The 11,491-nt window shown below is 43.9% G+C and overlaps 1 pseudogene; it reads right to left on the bottom strand.

Moving 5' to 3' along the window:
- Positions 1–279: 279 nt before the first annotated feature.
- On the bottom strand, positions 280–3,215 carry LOC139706914 (hsc70-interacting protein pseudogene; annotated as a pseudogene).
- Positions 3,216–11,491: the final 8,276 nt, after the last annotated feature.

The following is an 11,491-nucleotide window of genomic DNA, read 5'->3' as shown; positions in this document are numbered from 1 at the left end:
ACTGTATTCCATTTGAATCCAGAAGAAGTGTAAATTTGTCTGTAACTCTTTTTTTTTTTTTTTCCAGTTTGAAACCATATTTTATTTTTAACATAGCTAGAAATATCCAATAACTATTTTTAAGCAGAAAACTTTCTTTTCCTTCTTACAGCATCATTAGCAGAAAAAAGAAACATTTCTCGTTTTTAGAAATGATACTGGGTCTCTAAGAAAATGAAGACTATCTGTTGTATTTGTGGAACTTAAAAGTCTAAAAGCACAGGACACATTTTCAGAAGAGTAATTTACTTTTACCCATTTATATTCGTAATATTCGAGTATAGTTAGGTCATGTATAATTAAGTCAATCAAATCAGGAATCCAAGAAGAAACTGTTCTTCTTGAATTAAGCACAGCACACATGAGATTTTGAGAACATACACGAACAACAACAACAAAAAAGAACACCGGCAAGCCCAAATCCAAGTATAAATGGTGTTTTTTTCCAAGGGTATTAAAAGCATGCTCAATTAGCATACGACTTTTTCTCATTTTTGTAACAGATGCAGTTCTGTTTACTCATGTAAAGGGTTAGAACCTGTATAAATATATTAGAAATGTACTACTTTATAAATGTATCCCAAGGAATTTATCATTTCCTTTATCTTTGCAGGGACAAAAGGGAAAAAGAGGTGGGAGTATGGTTGCAGTATTTAAGGAAGAGCTGAATACAATAATGAATCTTCATGGTGCCAAGAACTCCATAATGAATAACCAGGCTCTCATCTATTTTATAATTCATGTTAGATCAAGCAGTTAATTCCTTGTATGGTTACCAATAACTCAAACCATATACTCTTCAAAATACAAAGATCAATAGGTACTTCCTAAATAGAACACCAAACACTAAAAGGAATCCTTCCTTCCAATGTTTTTTGACATCACAAGATTTTGCCAGAGTGGAAGTCTAATAACATTTAAATAAGCAATCTCATGGCTAAGAAAGAACTACAGCTCTTATGGGTATTATTCCACAGCTAGGATATGTATTACATATTAAATTAACCCCAGCATTATATATGCTTTGCACAATTATGGTATGATAGCAGTGATGATACTAGTGAGAAAAGATTATCTTTAGTTCAAGAAGGAGGGAAATACAAGAAGCAGAAAGCAGACATAGTTGGTCATTTTCTGATGAGGAAAGGTAAATTTTAAACATAGAATATAAAAAGAAAACTACTCCCTTATTTCCCCACGGTGGAAATAATATGAAACATTTATTTGATATATTGAACAAAAACAGAGCTAAGTAATCCAACTCCATTGCAGCATAACAAAAAAAAAAAAAAAAAAAAAATCACCTCTTCAACACAGTGTAAGATTTAAATGCAACCTGCATAAGGGCACATGTCATATAAAATAGTAAGACTGCTGCTGCCTTACCAAATACTTCCAGTCCCTACCCAGGTTAGAGTGAAATACTGGTGGTCCCAATAGTTTTATTGAAATTAATCATTTAAAAAATATTTTTAAATGACAAATCAAAATGCCTCAGTCTCAGTAACCATATATTCAACTGAAACTTTTATCTATGTAAATGAGATTTATTTACTTCCCACTAGTAAGTCTTTATTTCACTCACGTTACAGCTATGTATTTTCAATACTTAGTATCTGCCTTGCCCAATATCAAAGAAAAAATCCTAAATGATTAGTAAATAAAAATGTAGGAAATAACACCCCCTTGAGTTTTAAATATTTTTAAGGTTTAAAAAGTGTTTTAAGTTTGTAATTCCTAGTAGGAAAACATTATCTGAATGAACACCCTAATGGCAAACCATTGTAAAATGCTTCAACTGGATTTGCTGCAGAGGGGTAAGGATTATCTTCAAAGCACCCCAGCTCTCCTGATGAGGTCAGAGGTACACTGGTTTGTATTATTGCGACAGCCATTAAGTGATCTAGGTTGCTTTTCCTTCAGTAAGGGTTTTGTCTGGTGGGCATTACGCTTGACCTCCAAATTTGGCTGACAATTTACTGATGAGATTCATAACCTTTGGGTTGCTTTGATATTTTGACATATTTGCTGGGTTCTGGGCCACATCCTGGAAGGCCACCATAACTTCTGGATCCTGCATGGCTGCAAGAACCTCCGGATCACTAAGAATTTCATTGAGCCCAGGCATTCCTGCCATTCCAGGCATGCCCCCTCCCATTCCAGGCATTCCTCCAGGAAAATTACCAGGCATTCCTCCAGGAAAGCCACCTGGAAAAGAGCCAAACTGAGCTCCTGCTTGTCGTCTGGCTTCTTCCTCCCTCTGGGCTCTCTCATGTTCTTCTCGAGCCTTCTTAACTCTTTCTATTCTTTCTTTGATCTCTCGCTCTTCACGTTTTCGCTCATATTTTCTCCGATGTTCAGCAATTTTCTGGGCCCGTGGTTGAACTTCTTTCAGCATTGCACTAGCATCATCATCATAATCCAGTTTACAGGCAAGAGCAAGATCATGGGCTGCTTCTTCCCAGTGGCCCAAAAGTCTGTGGGCTTTCCCTCGCCACTTGTAAGGCTGAGCTGAATCAGGATTTATTTCAATGGCTCTGTCACAGTCTCGAATGGCAGCATTTGGCTTCTGTAATTTGATGAAGACACTGGCTCTCTTGGCATACAGAATGGCCAAGCGAGGATTTAGCTTGATAGCATCTGTGAACAAGTCAATGGCTTTCTGTAGTTCACTATCATTCAGGGCTTCAATGGCAGCCCCTTTCTTTTCATTTGCTTGATCCATCATCTCCTCGGTTATCTCCGCATTTTCATCTCCCATTTCTTGAGGAGCATCAGTGTCTGGTTCAATTACACCTTCATTATCAATTTCTAGATCACTTTCCTCACTTGATGGCTCATCTCTCTTAATGTTTTCTTCTGACTTCTTGCTATCTGTTTGTTCTTCCTTGGTATTTTCTTCTGACTTAGGTTTATGAGTAGCAGGTGGTACTTTACCCCCCATGCTCTCCACCCACTCTCTCAGGAAGCGCATCTCCTCGGTGTGCAGGACGCTCGGATCCTGCTTACACATTTTCACGAAGGCCCGAAGCTCGCTCACTTTGCGGGGATCCATGGTCGAGGAGAGGCAGGCGGAGGCGGCTGCGGCCCGTTCCCAGGCCCGGGCGCTGGCTCAGCGTGACCGCGCAGAAGGGGGCGGATGCCGCGAGGCCGAACAGACTAGAACCTCCCCGGCCGCTGGCTCCTCCCCCTAACGGCCTCGTTGTCTGTAACTCTTTAAGACATAGTTTTAGATCTCACCCAAATGGCTTCACAGATAGTTAATTCTGAGCTTGAACTATGCAAAGAATAGAAAAAAGGACCACACTCTAACTATTCTAAAAAGCTGGAATACCTGAGCATAGTGTGGTGCATTCTTATAATCCAAACAGTTTGGGAGGCTGAGGTTGGAAGATCACAAGATCGAGGCTAGCCTCAGCAATTTAGTGAGGCCCTAAGCAATATAAACCCTGTCTTAAAGTAAAAAATAAATAATGGCTGGGGATGTAGCTCAGTGGTACCTCTGAGTTCAATTCCCAGTACCAATAAAGAAAAGGAGGGGAAAAAAACTGATATGACTTTGGCAACAACCAAAAGAGGGATAATACAAGAAATGATAATTAAGGGTTAATCCTATATTTGAGCATAAATGTAAAAACCCTAAAGGAATTGTTAGCTGAATCCTGTGATTTATGAAAAATGTAATACATCATAGTGAAGTTGAGTCTCCACGAGAAATGTAAAGCTGACTTTACAGCAGAAAATCTAATGTTATTTATTGCATTAAAGCAGGAAGTCATCTCAGTAAGTGTGGAAATGAATTTAAAATTCATTGAAAATAGTAAAATCTTAGCCAGTTGGAAACAGTAAAAAACTCTAATCTGTTAAAAATATCCCATATAAAAATATATGGCGGGAGGTGGAGGCTCGGGGTTGTGGCTCACTGGTAAAGCACTTGCCTCGCATGTGTGCGGCCCTAGGTTCGATCCTCAGCACCACATAAAAATAAATAAAAAGAAGGACGAAGGTATTGTGTCCAACTACAACTGAATACACACACACACACACACACACACACACACGCACACACACACACACCTGTCATCCCAGGGAGGCTGAGGGAGGAGGATTGCAAGTTTGAGGCCAATCTGGGCAACTTAGTGAGACCCTGTCTCAAAATTATTTTTAAAGAGGGCTAGGGATATAGTTCAATGGTAGAACATGTGCCTAGCATGCTCCCTGGGGATATAGATCCTGGGTTTGACCCCACCCCACTCCCCCCAAAAAATGTACCAAATAACCACAACAAACTTTTGGGGGTACTGGAATTGAACCCAGGAATGCTCTACCACTGTGATACAGCCTTTTTTTCCCCCCCTTTGTGTGGGAGGGGGGTGGAGGTACTGGGATTGAACTCAGAGGTCACACCCCCAGCCCTTTTTATTTTATTCTGAGACTATTTCACTAAATTGGTAGGGCTGGTCTTGAAATTGTGTAAAGGTCAGGTGAGCGTCAGAGGAAGAGACCATCAAGAGACTGTCTCATGCAACAGCAAAGGGTTTATTGGGGGTCCAGCATGTTGGGGCTCAGAGCTCACTTGAATAGAGCAAAGAGCCCTGAGAACAGCTTAAGCAGAGCTTATATACTTTCCTTGGAGAGGGCAGGGAGGGAAGTTCATTGACGGGTCAGGGCGAGTGGGCGGTTTGCGTGCAACCGGGTAAGGGAATACATTCTGCAGTTTGGCAGTTGGGGACAGCACATTCTGGGAACAAGATTAGCAAACAGTTCTCAAGATTATTAACCTTTCATTTTTCATTTCTTCTTCTGGCTACTTTTAATCATAAAAGTGATCATTGGGGGGTGTCACATTTTATGTCTGTTAGTGGGGTATATTGTTGTCTGATTACCATAAGTTTAACTTGTCTAATTTGAGCTTGGAGAAAAGAAATTACACGGTTGAGCAAACAGGGTTTTACAGTTAGCAATAATATGAGGATTATTAATGGACTGGCCAGGGCTGATAAAAGCGTAGTTAACCAGGGGGACTGTGTGAACCAAGACTCAAACCATTCTTTTTGGGTCTCTCTCTCTCGTTGACGCTCTTCAAGGCGTCTTTTTAATTTACTCATAGATTTTTTTATAACTCCAGTATGGTCGGCATAAAAACAACATTTTTCCTCAATGTAGCATAAAGGCCCTCTTCTCTCATGAAGAGGAGGTCCAACCTTCGCCTGTTCTGTAAAACAACTTCAGAGAGAGAGGTTAAAGATTCCTGCAAAGCTGTGATGGAGGTTTCTAATATCTTTAAGTTTTGGTCTATTGCTATTTTTTAATTGGGTCATTTGTTGTGTCCCATGGACTAGGGCAGTGGTTCCTGTGCCCACCCCTGCAGCAACTCTTATTCCTAACAGGATGGCTAAAGTGGGGGATACAGGTTCCCGGCGGAACCGGGTTGTATGTCCCCCTATTTGATCTTTAAATGAACCTGCGTCATGATAGAGCACTCTGGGAAACATCTGCACCATTACATAATTAATTACATCTGTTGACCATTTTATGAAAACATAAACAATGTTTAAGTATATAGAATTATACTGTTGTAGGGACAGACAAAGCAAGGTACCTAAGATAGCACCGAAGACAGGGAAACAGTCCTATTTGGTTGCAATCGGATTCAGAGGTCATTGCTTCTGTTGTAATCAATTAATCCCCTGAACCCCAAGTTTAGGTAGTTTCAGAATTTTGTACCCAACATGTAAGGGAAGCGGCTCAGAAGTTCACAGTCTGCAGAAGTTTATAAAAAGCAGTTTTTGTTTCTGTTTTTTTTTCCTCTGTTCTGGGCAAGTTAACTTTTTAAGGACATCTGGGAGGGGGAGAGCTTTTTTTTTTTCTTTTCTCCCCCCCCCCCCCCCCCGCCAGCTGTTACCATGGAGCCCAGTTGGTAACTTCTTTATCTTAGAAATGTAGCCATCTCTGTGAAGCCCCAGCTCACATATTTTGTGAAAAACTAGTAAGGGGGTGTCCAGCTTAGGAGTACTGATTTTTTTTAGCCAGTGGCTAAGTAGAACAGGGCAACACGAAAAGAGGAAGTTTATCTACACTGAACTCTTTTGCTGAAAGTCTTAAAGTCAGCCATGGTGAAGACTTCTGGAGAAGGTCAGTTAAGACTTTTCTGTGGGCCTGGTACAGAGGGGGAAGACGGGGAAGGCGGGGCTGAGAGCAGCTCCGTTGGACTGAGAGCAGCTCCGTGGATCTGAGAATGAGGAAGGAGAGATGTAAAAGAATAATGGGAAAGGTGTTTGGGATTTTCCTAGCAACAAAAACTTGAGTAGTAGAACAGGTAGAGCAGAGGGGAAGACGGGAGTGAGTATCCCAAAAAGCCTGTGAGGGACTTTAAATTCTTAGTAACCTGTTTTCAGTGATGACAAAGCAACTTTAAAGGCCATTTTCATTACATCTTGGATAGGTGTCTGAGGGCTCTTCTCAGCTGGTTTGAGCTTTGGGTTAGCTGGTAAGAGGACATGGTGGGACTCGGTGTGGGCACTGACAGGAGAAGAGAGGAGTGAGTGGGTGGAGGGGTACCTCAGTACTTGCTACCTCAGCAAGGGGGCAATGGTCTGAGAACCGGCGGAGGTTTGGGTTCCATTAGGCAGTCCCTGTATGCTCACATCCCCATGACTTACAGAAGAAGTCGGCTTTTCCCCCATACAGCCGTGACTGTTTGTGGCTTCGATAGTCCGCCGGGCAAACATAGTAATCTAGGTTAGCCAACCTGCATCTGGCTCGCGTGTCCCTACATCCATAATGTTTGTTTCCATTATCTATGGTACGGAAGGGATTTAATGGAATTTTAGTGGGATCCTCTTCATCAGGGATATCCCAATAGGAAAGACCTATAGCCAGCTGACAAATGTCTGGGTGGAGAGATTGCCACCAGGTCCCTAAGGGGGCTGTATGTGAGATAGACCATACTTCTTGTCTAGTAGGATTTGTGATCAGCCATCGCTGCTGAATGGGCTGATGAGGGTTAGGACTACTGGTGGTCAAGGGGAGAGTCTATAGCCCTATCCACATGGTGAATACGCAATTTGAAAGGGTTACCAGTTTTTTTTAGTTTTCAGCCAGAGTCTGGCAGGGCGCAGGCTTGAGATGAGAGGCATGGATCCAGGAAGTGATTCTGTCTACCTTTACCACTGTAGGTGTTATAAGTAGCACCTGGTATGGTCCTTTCCAGCGGGGTTCCAGGGATGACACCTGATGTCGTCTTATGTAGACGAAGTTTTCCACTTGATATCGGTGTGGAGTCCTTTCGTCCCCAGGTTGGTAGGCAGTGGCCAGCTGTTTTTACAGGTATCGCTGAGTTCTTTCAAGAGCTTTAAGTCTGTCAAGCAAGGGGGTGTGGAAGGGATCGTTAGGTCTTAGAGTTGGGGTTAGGTCCCTTACTGGAGGAGGGGCACCATAGAGAATTTCATAGGGGGTGAGGTTACACAAAGAAACAGAGGGAGTATTTTTTTTTTGCATGAAACAGTGCATAAGGCAGGAGCATAGTCCAATCTTTTATGCCGGTCTCTAAGCTTAATTTCGTTGAGGTCTCTTTAATGGTTCTATTCATTCTTTCTATCTGTCCTGAGCTCTGGGGTCTATAAGCACAATGTAACTTCCAATTAATCCCCAGGGTCCTGGTTAACCCCTGACTTACCTGGGCCATGAACGCCCATCCATTATCAGACCCTATTACCTTAGGCAGGCCGTATCTTGGAAAAATATCTTCCAGGATCTTTTTGACCACCATTTGCGTCGTTTCTTTTTTTTGTGGGGAAGGCTTTAATCCATCCTGAAAATGTATCTACAAAGACTAGGAGATATTTAAGTCCATACCTTGCTGGCTTAATTTCAGTAAAGTCCATTTCCCAGAATTGTTTTGGTCTGGTTCCTCCTAGGTGCTTTCCTGCAGGAAGCTTGGAAGGGTAATCATTAACCAATTGACAGACCCGACAGGCTTTTGTTACCCGTTCAGTTATTTCTTTTCGCTGTGAGTCGGTTAGTGGAAAACTCTGTTCTTGATCTTTCAGGAATGCCTGCAGTTTCTTTGAATCAAGGTGAGTGAATTGATGTACATTTTTAACGTAGTGTAGGGCTTTCTGAAATTGCAGGCTGGGCTCAGTAAAGTCGAGGAGTTCAGTGTCAGTGTCCTTATGTTCCCCCGGTGTGGAAAGTGTTAACATGGTTACTCTGTTTAGGGCTGCCAATTTAGCCTCTTTATCTGCCCTCCTGTTAGATGGGGGTGGTATCTGCACAACGGTTTGTTTTCTGGGCTCAGTGAGCCATCGTTTACCGCCCCTAAGGGAATAGCCCAGGAAGATTACTTCTTGCTGGCAAATTTGGGCCTTTTTGGCAGAAGCTTTATATCCAAGTTGAGCAAGCTCGGATAATAGTGCTTGGGTCCCAGACTCACAGTTTTCATTGGTGTCTGCTGCCAGTAGCAGGTCGTCCACATATTGAAGCAGGGTGACTTCGGGGTGCGTAGTTCTGAAGTTGTTGAGATCTCTGTGGAGGGCTTCATCAAAGAGAGTGGGGGAGTTTTTGAACCCCTGTGGGAGTCTGGTCCAAGTTAGTTGATCAGACGTTCTGGTTTCTGGGTTTACCCACTCGAAAGCAAACAGCAACTGACTATCTTTATGCAGAGGCAAGCAAAAGAAAGCATCTTTTAAGTCCAGTACAGTATACCATTTTTGTTCAGGGTTCAGAGTACTAAGCAGATTGTATGGATTAGGTACCGTGGGGTGAATGTCCTGCACTCTGTTGTTGATCTCTCTTAGGTCTTGAATGGGGCGATAGTCCCTGGTTCCTGGCTTTTTTACTGGTAGCAGGGGAGTGTTCCAGGCCGATTGACAGGGCCTTAGGACCCCTAAGGCCAGATATTTCTGAATATGGGGCCCTATCCCATCTTTAGCTTCTTTGCTCAGAGGATATTGTTTGACATTAATTGGGGAGGCTGAGGTTTTTAACTCCACTGTTATTGGAGGTTGTTTCACGGCTAGGCCTAACCCAGCAGTTTCTGCCCAGGCATCTGGGTAATCTGTTATCCATTTCTGGGGTAGCTTGCCTGTTTGATCAGTCTTGGGGGGTGTGAATAGTTGATGTTCATCGTCTATTGACATAGTTAAAGCCATGACTATAGGAGTTTTTATTGAAGGATTTAGAAATTTCATTTGGGGGCCTTCAGGGTTAAAAGTTATTTTGGCCTGGAGCTTGGTGAGCAGATTTCTGCCCATCAATGGGGCCAGGCATTCTGGGATTACTAGTAAGGAGTGATGGATTTTTTTTTCCCCAGGTCCATGGTCTTCTTAGTTGTCCAAGCCCGATATTTACTGCTGTTAGCCCCTTGAATTAGAGACCTTTTATTTGATAGAGGGCCCAATGGGGCCTTAAGGGCTGAGTATACTGCCCCTGTATCCACTTCAAAGTTTACTGGGGTTCCCTCCACTTCAAAAGTTACCCTGAGCTCGGGGAGGGGATCTGAGCCCCGACTTTTTTAGTCATCCGCTAGAGTCAGAATGGCTGGCTGGCATGGCTGTCTCTTTTTAGGGCACTCTTTGGCTTAGTGTTTTTTTTTTTTTTTTACAGTAGGCATATTGATTTAAGGCCAGGGGTGGCCTCTGGCGTGGGCCCAGGTATTCCTTTCTGTCTCCCTGTTTCTTAATTTCTGGCCTATTTGCTGTCGTGACCAGGACCTTAGTCAACGCCTTAGTCTGTCTTTTGTTTCTTTCATCCTCCCTTTGCTCCCTTCTCTTCCTCAATTTCTCTCTTATAGTATACCTTCTTGGCTTCTCTGACTAAATCTCTCAAAGTCATATCTTGTAATCTATCTAAGTGTTGTAACTTTCTTTTAATATCCAAGGCAGCTTGCCCAATAAAGGCCATCATGACAGATGGCTTTTGATCCTCTGCCTGAGGATCGAAAGGAGTATATCTCCTATATGCTTCCATAATTCTCTCTAGAAATATAGAGGGAGATTCATCAGGCCCTTGAATAATCTCTCTTACCTTGGCCAAATTAGTTGGTTGCTTAGCAGCCACTCGGAGACCCACTATTAGAGCCCGGCGATAAGTGGACAGATGCTCCCTACCTTCAAAGGTGTTGGGGTCCCAGTTGGGTCGGTTCAAGGGGAAGCCGGCTTTAATTATGTTGGGAAGTTGTGTTGGTTGCCCATCATGAAGAGAGTCCCTAGGAGTTGTTGGCAGTTATCCCAAGTAGGCTGGTGTGAAAATGCCGGCGAGTTCTTTGAGTTCTTTTAGCCGGGCCAGATTTCTCCAGGGGAGGAGGGGCTGTGTGTGCCGCGGGGGAGTCATCTGGAGGGCGCTGGGCTGGTTTAGTTTCCTCCAATGGCGGAGAGGCTGAGTCAGCAGCAGGGGAATCACTTAGAGGGTGTTGGGGGTTGGGGGACGAGGGCAGGGGATAAGGAGGTGGAGGAGAGTCCAGTAGAGTCAAATCTTGAGACTCAGGGAGAACAGAGGGTGGAGGAGGAGGAGGAGCAGAGGGTTTGAGAGACAGAATCGTGGGGGAAGGAGTAGGTGCGGGGGCAGGGACAAGGAAAGGCTTCACCCATGGAGGAGGAGATTCGCAGAGGTCCTGCCAAGTTAAGATATACGGCTGTTGATCTGGATGCCTGTGTGGCCCCGGCTGAAAGACAAAGACAATATCTCTGACTTTTCGAATTAGTGGGAAGTAGAAAGATCCTTCTGGGGGCCATCCGACTCCAAAGGTGGGCCATTCTGAGGCACAGAGAGTCTGTCAGGTCCAGCATTTTACTGAAAAAGAAAGATTCTGAGCCCTTAAGCGGACTTTGGTCCAGTGATCAAGGGTCAGGGACAGAGGCGTTGAAGTGCTCTGTCCCATAATGAAAGATACACAAACAGTGAAAGCAATGATACATGACACAGACAAGACAAGACAATAAAGACAGGCAATGGATGTCCAACACTGAGACCAGGACTGAGTATCCAGCAAAACCCGATGGGCTGGCAATACCGAATCAGAAACAAAATATCACTGAGTCAAGGAGACTATTGTTCCTCGATTTCCCGAGTCCTCTGGGGTGTCCGCCAGGGATGTGGCCTGTGGCTCTGTGACACGTCTGTCAGCCACCATCTGAGAGAGCTCACGCTCTTCACCGACAGCCATTTTGCCAAGCCCTAACCTGAAACCAGAAACCAGAAAGAGTTGCCTTACTTACCCCGAGAGGAGCCCGTTGGGGGTCTTTTGTCTGCCGCTGCCGGATCTCGGTGGGACCTCCATATGTAAAGGTCAGGCGAGCGTCAGAGGAAGAGACCACCAAGAGACTGTCTCATGCAACAGCAAAGGGTTTATTGGGGGTCCAGCATGCTGGGGCTCAGAGCTCACTTGAATAGAGCAAAGAGCCCTGAGAACAGCTTAAGCAGAGCTTATATACTTTCCTTGGAGAGGGCAGGG

This window comes from Marmota flaviventris, chromosome 9 (assembly GCF_047511675.1).
Source record: "Marmota flaviventris isolate mMarFla1 chromosome 9, mMarFla1.hap1, whole genome shotgun sequence".
Classification (NCBI taxonomy): Eukaryota; Metazoa; Chordata; class Mammalia; order Rodentia; family Sciuridae; genus Marmota; species Marmota flaviventris.
Note: the sequence above shows the minus strand (reverse complement) of the source record. Positions and strands in the feature narration are given on the sequence as shown.